This window comes from Rattus norvegicus, chromosome 9 (genome assembly GCF_021556685.1).
Source record: "Rattus norvegicus strain SHRSP/BbbUtx chromosome 9, alternate assembly SHRSP_T2T, whole genome shotgun sequence".
NCBI lineage: Eukaryota > Metazoa > Chordata > Mammalia > Rodentia > Muridae > Rattus > Rattus norvegicus.
In genome coordinates, this window is record NC_141542.1 from 59491261 (window position 1) to 59502500 (window position 11240).

The following is an 11240-nucleotide window of genomic DNA, read 5'->3' on the forward strand; positions in this document are numbered from 1 at the left end:
GCCCATGAGGTCAAGCATGAGGACTCCTTAGAGCCTCTGCGAAGCTGAATAGAACAGCTAATGTTTGTAATCCCAGTTACTAAGGCTCCTATAGTGAGATGAGAGCTGGAGATAGGGGAACCCCTGAAGCCACAAGCTGTCAAACAAGGAAAATGAGATTGGCTGTCAAACAAGGTGAGAGTCAAAGACTGACAGATGGAGGTCTTCTGACCTCATTTACACTGACGCATTGGCACAAGCCCATCATGCACACGTGCGTGCGTGTACACATTTGAAGTAAGATTTAAAGTTTTAGAAGACACTTTTAAAGAGATGTGTTCTAAATTCCTGTTCATCTGAGTTTCCTGGAACGTGGTGAGCAATGAAGTCTAAGTTAAGATGAAGAGGATCAGAAGATTCAAAGAAGACTACTGAAGCAGAGATCAATCAGCCTAAAATTACACCATCTTATCTACCTTCCTCTTAATTAAATAAAGCCGAGAGAGTGACTTGTGAGGGAGCCATTATTTTATGTAGTTCTTCTGATAATAAAACTTAAATGATTTAAGATAAATTTACTGTACAGAGCAAAATGCTGGCTAGAAGATCATTTTAAATCTCTTCCTGAGCCAATTGGTGGAATAAACACTGTCTTCAGCCAGAGTGCAGGGAGGAAATAAAGAGCTTCCTTTCTTTCTTCAAAGGAAGAAATCTAGGCATGGTGAATGAATACTACTTATCGATACCAAAGAAGATAAAACAAAATAAGTGTGTATGGGGGGGGGGTTGGACTTTGTCATCACCTAGCAAGAGGCACACTTCTGCTAGGACTTGCGGTCCTGGCAGAAGTTACCGAAATGTGACAAGATGCCTGACCTCAGAAAGAGAAATAGGCCTCATACAGCCCTGCCAAAGGAAGAAGAAAACGAATATGCTTGTGTCCTAAAGTCACAGCTGCTGGCCCTTCCAGGCTCCAAGAGGTTGTTCCCCCTGTATCAAATAAACACAAAGGACTATAGTAGCAAGACTGAATGTGCACACCCTTCTTGTAGAAAAGAAGGTAGACCAGATGGAGAAGGGCTGAAGAGGCAGAAAGAACAACCAGGGACATGGACAGAGTTTGCAGAAACATATTAAAGGTCAGATTTATCTGTGCTGAAACCAGCTGGATTTTTCACAGGCTACCTTGTACTTCTTGATGGTGTCTACGTAACATTGCCTAGACTGTTCCCTGAGGCTCTGTGGCTGTTGTGTTACTAGGAGGGAGGAGAGTACCACAAGGAAGAACTCAAGGGAGGAGCAGTAGCAGAGTCCATTGAGGAGTGCTGCTTACTGACTGGGTCTCCATGGCTCGCTCAGCTGCTTTCTTATACAACCCAGGACTTGCTGCCCAGAGGTGGTCCCATCTACATTGAGCTAAGGCCCTTCCACATCAATTACTAATCAAGAAAATGCCTTACCGAATTGTCTAGAGGTGATTTTATGGAAGCAATCTCACATTAAGTTCCCCTTTTCCTAGACAACACTAGCTTATGTCATATATATATATATATATATATATATATATATATATATATATATATATATATCCTACCACAATCAACATAATAAATGAAAGCTAACTAACAATAACACATATGTACACCCAAAGAAAGATGTTGTTGCAGTTAAGGAATTCAGACAGAATACAGATCATGAAAGCAAATATACAAGCAAACAGAATTCATGAGGTAGGGCTGAACTCACACCGGAAGACTGTGCAGCCTGTCTTTGGATGTCTGTATTTGAGTGAGGAAAAATGCCTCACCTTGTTTCGAGACATTACTCTGACCTTCTGCTTAGTAAATGAGGAGTTACAGAAATTCCTCACTGTACCTGAAATCATCTTGGCCTTTTATTTTCTATATTACAGAAGCTAATATAAACAGAAGTCTTTAATAAACATTGGTTTATGGGGTAGTAAATTTGACTCAATAGTAGAGTGTTTTCCTAACAAGGACAAGGCTCTGGATTTGGTTACAAGCTCCAGAAAAAAAAAAAAAAGGTTATCTGGTTGCTTCATTGCCAAATAGTTAGAAGTAAATATTAACAACTGAATATCTAGAAGTATAATTTTTAAAACAACAAGAAATGACAATTAGGATTAAAAAAAATAAGAAAAAATAACAATAAAGTCCACACTGTAGATTGCCGGGTGGCTTGCATGGGTTTGGATGTGTTTTGCTTTGGTTTTTGTGTCTTGCAGACTTGTTATCCATAAAGCCAGTCTTCTGATACCTGTTTTGAAAGGCTCATTGGTCCACAGTTATTTCTGTGTAAAAAGGCAGGAAGGGCAAGGAGGGGAGGAGTGGGACACAAGAAGGTAGAGACCCTAGCATTGGAAGGAGAAAGCAAGGTCAGCCACACTCCCAGTGAATTGCAGACAAGGAGTCTTCACTGCTAAGCTGGATGAGGAGCACTAGCTGCCCTAAAGGAATTTAGATAACAAAGAAGTAAATAGGAGGGTTTCCTGGAGAAAGTGTGACCTAATTTTGGCAGTGGGATTATGAAGGATTTGGATAATTAGAAAGCAAGTTGGAAGACTTTTCAGCTGAGAGGCAAAAAAACAGCCTCAAAAGCAGAGAGGCTGTGAGGGGATCCATGGAGTGGAAGACTTCAAGGAGTGGGGAGGTGATAGCCAGAGCTGGCTCTGTGGTGACTAGAATAATTTCTTCCTGGATTCTCGCCACTTTAGTTCACCCAGCCCATTAGGTAGAACTTCCCTGGGAAATGAGATTTGGTCTTCAGATCTGAACATTTCTTTCCATTGAGTAGATAAAAGAACAAATAAACAATTGTTGTTTCTTTCAAGATAGACATAGAATGTCCTGCTTCTTTCCAAGATGAACTTGAAGACAGCATAATCATTTGTTTCAGGTGACTTGATGCACACGTTCCCTCTCTGAAGCCCTTCAATGTAGCCTGTGTTTCCTTTCTGCTATAACTACTGTCAATAAAAAGTTCAAATCATTCACAACATATGACTAAGGCATGAGCAAGATGATACAGGTTTGAATAACCAAACAGCTACAACTAAAGACATCTCATGGTGTGATTTATAGATGGCATAGGACAGGGCTTAGTGACACATGCCTGTGATATAAGCACTCAGAGGTAGGAGGGGACATGAGTTAAAGGCCAAGCCTAGAAAAGACAAGACAAAGAGACCACATAGAAATTCATGATAGCCAAAAAATATTTCTCAGAAGACAATAGCCACAGGTCAGGAACACATGGAGTTTCTTTGAGCTGAGTTCAAATTCTGAGCACATCTTGGCAGGAGTGGTCCCAAGATGTCTACAGATAGACACTCCCTGTGTGTAGATAACTTTGTTTTTGAGTTCACCCAAAGCAAGAGATACAAAATATAGACAGAAAAAAATACAAGTTCCTTCTGAGGACCAATAGAGGAAGAGTTCTGGAATTCCCACTTGTAAAAAAGATTACTAAGCTAAGATCTGTTCCCTGCGTACCAGGATTTTTAGCTGAAACGAAACCCTAATAGAGTTTTCCATTCTCCTCCTACAGCTCAGACTATTTTGAGGTTCATGGAAATTTATTCTTTGTGGTTAAATGCCGTTCTGATTGAAAGGTATCTATGATTTTAATTTTACTGTCTTTCTGGACTTGGGACTGGAGAACAATGAAAGCTTTGCTGAGGTTTTTATTTTGTTGTAATTTATATTCCAACTCTTTAAGAAACAGTGTTGGGGAGAGGAGACCAGGAAGGGGGACAACATTTGGAATGTAAGTAAATGAAACAATTTAATAATAATAAAAGGAGAAATACAGCGTTCATTTTATATTAACGGTTGTTTGATTCAGGCAATAATTACATACAACTCAGGTCTCTACAGTCTGTATGCATTTAGAATTCTTAACGACTGTTGGATATAGTGTCTTAAGACATTTGAAATCTTTATGCAAAGAAGCACTGACAACAGGTTTGGGGGGGAAACTACAAATTATCATTGAGTTCTTCACAATAACTGGTACTTTCTCTTCACAATCGTGAAAAGGTCTGTCAAACCGTTGTGATGAAGCACCCAGTCACACATTTCTCAACCCTTAGTTTGTAGGTGAAAAAGAAAAAGGGGAAAAGAAACCTAATTTTCTTGAATATAAGGAAAATAATTTTATCCCAGATTCTGGGTTCCAGCCCTACACACACAGACACACACACACAGACACACAGACACACACACACACACACACACACACACACACACACACACACACACCTAGTTTCAGGACCCATTAATGTAACTTCATGCTGCTTTAAAAAAAAAACATATAATTCCCAAGTTCCCTGCAGAACACACACATTCCCTTAGATCTCAGGAAGCTGTGCTAAAGTTTTCGTGTCTTACCTATGCCAGTGTTTTCTCTAGTCATTTGTCACTTACATAACAACCGGTCCTCAGATCATCCTAAACAAGAAGAAATGCTTGACAACAGTTTTGACACAGGGGACTGCAAACCGAAGCTCAGGCTCATTGCACTTTCTGTTTAGTTAGCTATTTCCTCGTGGACCCTGATGTTTTACTTGGCCAGAGGCAGCTACTGGGACAGGAGGGTGGTTGTATTCATGAAGCCAACTATAGGAAAGAATTCCGTTGCTTATTTTTTAGTTCTGTGTATGCGTGTTTGTGCTTGTGCCTGTGTGTTTTCATTCAAAGGCTTGGGTGCGCGGACCATCTTGTTTATTTGTGAGCTGTTTGAAAAATGTGTTCGTATGTGGTTAGCAAGGCTCTTAGTTGCTCTTCACATATTAAAATTTTTTTTTGTTTTTTTTTTGTTTTTTTTTTTATTTTTTTTTTTATTTTTTATTTTTTTTTTATTAACTTGAGTATTTCTTATATACATTTCGAGTGTTATTCCCTTTCCCGGTTTCCGGGCAAACATCCCCCTCCCCCCTCCCCTTCCTTATGGGTGTTCCCCTCCCAACCCTCCCCCCATTGCCGCCCTCCCCCCATAGTCTAGTTCACTGGGGGTTCAGTCTTAGCAGGACCCAGGGCTTCCCCTTCCACTGGTGCTCTTACTAGGATATTCATTGCTACCTATGGGGTCAGAGTCCAGGGTCAGTCCATGTATAGTCTTTAGGTAGTGGCTTAGTCCCTGGAAGCTCTGGTTGCTTGGCATTGTTGTACTTTTGGGGTCTCGAGCCCTTCAAGCTCTTCCAGTTCTTTCTCTGATTCCTTCAATAGGGGACCTATTCTCAGTTCAGTGGTTTGCTGCTGGCATTCGCCTCTGTATTTGCTGTATTCTGGCTGTGTCTCTCAGGAGCGATCTACATCCGGCTCCTGTCGGTCTGCACTTCTTTGCTTCATCCATCTTGTCTAATTGGGTGGCTGTATATGTATGGGCCACATGTGGGGCAGGCTCTGAATGGGTGTTCCTTCAGTCTCTGTTTTAATCTTTGCCTCTCCCTTCCCTGCCAAGGGTATTCTTTTTCCTCATTTAAAGAAGGAGTGAAGCATTCACATTTTGATCATCCGTCTTGAGTTTCGTTTGTTCTAGGGATCTAGGGTAATTCAAGCATTTGGGCTAATAGCCACTTATCAATGAGTGCATACCATGTATGTCTTTCTGTGATTGGGTTAGCTCACTCAGGATGATATTTTCCAGTTCCAACCATTTGCCTACGAATTTCATAAACTCGTTGTTTTTGATAGCTGAGTAATATTCCATTGTGTAGATGTACCACATTTTCTGTATCCATTCCTCTGTTGAAGGGCATCTGGGTTCTTTCCATTTTCTGGCTATTATAAATAAGGCTGCGATGAACATAGTGGAGCACGTGTCTCTTTTATATGTTGAGGCATCTTTTGGGTATATGCCCAAGAGAGGTATAGCTGGATCCTCAGGCAGTTCAATGTCCAATTTTCTGAGGAACCTCCAGACTGATTTCCAGAATGGTTTTACCAGTCTGCAATCCCACCAACAATGGAGGAGTGTTCCTCTTTCTCCACATCCTCGCCAGCATCTGCTGTCACCTGAGTTTTTGATCTTAGCCAATCGCACTGGTGTGAGGTGAAATCTCAGGGTTGTTTTGATTTGCATTTCCCTTATGACTAAAGATGTTGAACATTTCTTTAGGTGTTTCTCAGCCATTCGGCATTCCTCAGCTGTGAATTCTTTGTTTAGCTCTGAACCCCATTTTTTAATAGGGTTATTTGTTTCCCTGCGGTCTAACTTCTTGAGTTCTTTGTATATTTTGGAAATAAGGCCTCTATCTGTTGTAGGATTGGTAAAGATCTTTTCCCAATCTGTTGGTTGCCGTTTTGTCCTAACCACAGTGTCCTTTGCCTTACAGAAGCTTTGCAGTTTTATGAGATCCCATTTGTCGATTCTTGATCTTAGAGCATAAGCCATTGGTGTTTTGTTCAGGAAATTTTTTCCAGTGCCCATGTGTTCCAGATGCTTCCCTAGTTTTTCTTCTATTAGTTTGAGTGTGTCTGGTTTGATGTGGAGGTCCTTGATCCACTTCGACTTAAGCTTTGTACAGGGTGATAAGCATGGATCGATCTGCATTCTTCTACATGTTGCCCTCCAGTTGAACCAGCACCATTTGCTGAAAATGCTATCTTTTTTCCATTGGATGGTTTTGGCTCCTTTGTCAAAAATCAAGTGACCATAGGTGTGTGGGTTCATTTCTGGGTCTTCAATTCTATTCCATTGGTCTATCTGTCTGTCTCTGTACCAATACCATGCAGTTTTTATCACTATTGCTCTGTAATACTGCTTGAGTTCAGGGATAGTGATTCCCCCTGAAGTCCTTTTATTGTTGAGGATAGCTTTAGCTATCCTGGGTTTTTTGTTATTCCAAATGAATTTGCAAATTGTTCTGTCTAACTCTTTGAAGAATTGGATTGGTATTTTGATGGGGATTGCATTGAATCTGTAGATTGCTTTTGGTAAAATGGCCATTTTTACCATATTAATCCTGCCAATCCATGAGCATGAGAGATCTTTCCATCTTCTGAGGTCTTCTTCAATTTCTTTCCTCAGTGTCTTGAAGTTCTTATTGTACAGATCTTTTACTTGCTTGGTTAAAGTCACACCGAGGTACTTTATATTATTTGGGTCTATTATGAAGGGTGTCGTTTCCCTAATTTCTTTCTCGGCTTGTTTCTCTTTTGTATAGAGGAAGGCAACTGATTTATTTGAGTTAATTTTATACCCAGCCACTTTGCTGAAGTTGTTTATCAGCTTTAGTAGTTCTCTGGTGGAACTTTTGGGATCACTTAAATATACTATCATGTCATCTGCAAATAGTGATATTTTGACCTCTTCTTTTCCGATCTGTATCCCTTTGATCTCCTTTTGTTGTCTGATTGCTCTGGCTAGAACTTCAAGAACTATATTGAATAAGTAGGGAGAGAGTGGGCAGCCTTGTCTAGTCCCTGATTTTAGTGGGATTGCTTCAAGTTTCTCTCCATTTAGTTTAATGTTAGCAACTGGTTTGCTGTATATGGCTTTTACTATGTTTAGGTATGGGCCTTGAATTCCTATTCTTTCCAGGACTTTTATCATGAAGGGGTGTTGAATTTTGTCAAATGCTTTCTCAGCATCTAATGAAATGATCATGTGGTTCTGTTCTTTCAGTTTGTTTATATAATGGATCACGTTGATGGTTTTCCGTATATTAAACCATCCCTGCATGCCTGGGATGAAGCCTACTTGATCATGGTGGATGATTGTTTTGATGTGCTCTTGAATTCGGTTTGCCAGAATTTTATTGAGTATTTTTGCATCGATATTCATAAGGGAAATTGGTCTGAAGTTCTCTTTCTTTGTTGTGTCTTTGTGTGGTTTAGGTATAAGAGTAATTGTGGCTTCATAGAAGGAATTCGGTAGGGCTCCATCTGTTTCAATTTTGTGGAATAGTTTGGATAATATTGGTATGAGGTCTTCTATGAAGGTTTGATAGAATTCTGCACTAAACCCGTCTGGACCTGGGCTCTTTTTGGTTGGGAGACCTTTAATGACTGCTTCTATTTCCTTAGGAGTTATGGGGTTGTTTAACTGGTTTATCTGTTCCTGATTTAACTTCGATACCTGGTATCTGTCTAGGAAATTGTCCATTTCCTGAAGATTTTCAAATTTAGTTGAATATAGGTTTTTATAGTAAGATCTGATGATTTTTTGAATTTCCTCCGAATCTGTAGTTATGTCTCCCTTTTCATTTCTGATTTTGTTAATTTGGACACACTCTCTGTGTCCTCTCGTTAGTCTGGCTAAGGGTTTATCTATCTTGTTGATTTTCTCAAAGAACCAACTTTTGGTTCTGTTGATTCTTTCTATGGTCCTTTTTGTTTCTACTTGGTTGATTTCAGCTCTGAGTTTGATTATTTCCTGCCTTCTACTCCTCCTGGGTGTATTTGCTTCTTTTTGTTCTAGAGCTTTTAGGTGTGCTGTCAAGCTGCTGACATATGCTCTTTCCTGTTTCTTTCTGCAGGCACTCAGCGCTATGAGTTTCCCTCTTAGCACAGCTTTCATTGTGTCCCATAAGTTTGAGTATGTTGTATCTTCATTTTCATTAAATTCTAAAAAGTTTTTAATTTCTTTCTTTATTTCTTCCTTGACCAGGTTATCATTGAGTAGAGCATTGTTCAATTTCCACCTATATGTGGGCATTCTTCCCTTATTGTTATTGAAGACCAGTTTTAGGCCGTGGTGGTCCGATAGCACGCATGGGATTATTTCTATCTTTCTGTACCTGTTGAGGCCCGTTTTTTGACCAATTATATGGTCAATTTTGGAGAAAGTACCATGAGGAGCTGAGAAGAAGGTATATCCTTTTGCTTTAGGATAGAATGTTCTATAAATATCCGTTAAGTCCATTTGGCTCATGACTTCTCTTAGTCTGTCTACATCACTGTTTAATTTCTGTTTCCATGATCTGTCCATTGATGAGAGTGGGGTGTTGAAATCTCCCACTATTATTGTGTGAGGTGCAATGTGTGTTTTGAGCTTTAGTAAGGTTTTTTTTACATATGTAGGTGCCCTTGTATTTGGGGCATAGATATTTAGGATTGAGAATTCATCTTGGTTGATTTTTCCTTTGATGAATATGAAGTGTCCTTCCTTATCTTTTTTGATGACTTTTAGTTGGAAATTGATTTTATTTGATATTAGAATGGCTACTCCAGCTTGCTTCTTCTGACCATTTGCTTGGAAAGTTGTTTTGCAGCCTTTCACTCTGAGGTAGTGTCTGTCTTTGTCTCTGAGGTGTGTTTCCTGTAGGCAGCAGAATGCAGGGTCCTTGTTGCGTATCCAGTTTGTTAATCTATGTCTTTTTATTGGGGAGTTGAGGCCATTGATATTGAGAGATATTAAGGAATAGTGATTATTGCTTCCCGTTATATTCATATTTGATGTGAGGTTATTATTGTGTGCTTTCATTCTCTTTGTTTTGTTGCCAAGACGATTAGTTTCTTGCTTCTTCTAGGGTATAGCTTGCCTCCTTATGTTGGGCTTTACCATTTATTATCCTTTGTAGTGCTGGATTTGTAGAAAGATATTGTGTAAATTTGGTTTTGTCATGGAATATCTTGGTTTCTCCATCAATGTTAATTGAGAGTTTTGCTGGATACAGTAATCTGGGCTGGCATTTGTGTTCTCTTAGGGTCTGTATAACATCAGTCCAGGATCTTCTGGCCTTCATAGTTTCTGGCGAGAAGTCTGGTGTGATTCTGATAGGTCTCCCTTTATATGTTACTTGACCTTTTTCCCTTACTGCTTTTAATATTCTTTCTTTATTTTGTGCGTTTGGTGTTTTGACAATTATGTGACGGGAGGTGTTTCTTTTCTGGTCCAATCTATTTGGAGTTCTGTAGGCTTCCTGTATGTCTATGGGTATCTCTTTTTTTAGGTTAGGGAAGTTTTCTTCTATGATTTTGTTGAAGATATTTACTGGTCCTTTGAGCTGGGAGTCTTCACTCTCTTCTATACCTATTATCCTTAGGTTTGATCTTCTCATTGAGTCCTGGATTTCCTGTATGTTTTGGACCAGTAGCTTTTTCCGCTTTACATTATCTTTGACAGTTGAGTCAATGATTTCTATGGAATCTTCTGCTCCTGAGATTCTCTCTTCCATCTCTTGTATTCTGTTGGTGAAGCTTGTATCTACAGCTCCTTGTCTCTTCTTTTGGTTTTCTATATCCAGGGTTGTTTCCATGTGTTCTTTCTTGATTGCTTCTATTTCCATTTTTAATTCCTTCAACTGTTTGATTGTGTTTTCCTGGAATTCTTTCAGGGATTTTTGCGATTCCTCTCTGTAGGCTTTTACTTGTTTATTAATGTTTTCCTGTGCTTCCCTAAGTGTGTTCAGGTCTTTCCTGAAGTCCTCCAGCATCATGATCAAATATGATTTTGAAACTAGATCTTGCTTTTCTGGTGTGTTTGGATATTCCATGTTTGTTTTGGTGGGAGAATTGGGCTCCGATGATGGCATGTAGTCTTGGTTTCTGTTGCTTGGGTTCCTGCGCTTGCCTCTCGCCATCAGATTATCTCTAGTGTTACTTTGTTCTGCTATTTCTGACAGTGGCTAGACTGTCCTATAAGCCTGTGTGTCAGGAGTGCTGTAGACCTGTTTTCCTCTCTTTCAGTCAGTTATGGGGACAGAGTGTTCTGCTTTCGGGCGTGTAGTTTTTCCTCTCTACAGGTCTTCAGCTGTTCCTGTGGGCCTGTGTCTTGAGTTCACCAGGCAGCTTTCTTGCAGCAGAAAATTTGGTCTTACCTGTGGTCCCGAGGCTCAGGTTTGCTCGTGGGGTGCTGTCCAGGGGCTCTCTGCAGCAGCAGCAACCAGGAAGACCTGTGCCGCCCCTTCCGGGAGCTTCAGGCACCAGGGTTCCAGATGGTCTTTGGCTTTTTCCTCTGGCGTCCGAGATGTGTGTGCAGGGAGCAGTCTCTTCTGGTTTCCCAGGCCTGTCTGCCTCTCTGAAGGTTTAGCTCTCCCTCCCACGGGATTTGGGTGCAGAGAACTGTTTATCCGGTCTGTTTCCTTCAGGGTCTGGCAGTGTCTCTGGCAGGGGTCCTGCCGCTCCTGGGCCCTCCCCCACGGGAGCCCAGAGGCCTTATACAGTTTCCTCTTGGGCCAGGGATGTGGGCAGGGGTGAGCAGTGTTGGTGGTCTCTTCCGCTCTGCAGCCTCAGGAGTGCCCACCTGACCAGGCGGTTGGGTCTCTCTCTCACAGGGTCTGGGAGCAGAGAGCTGCT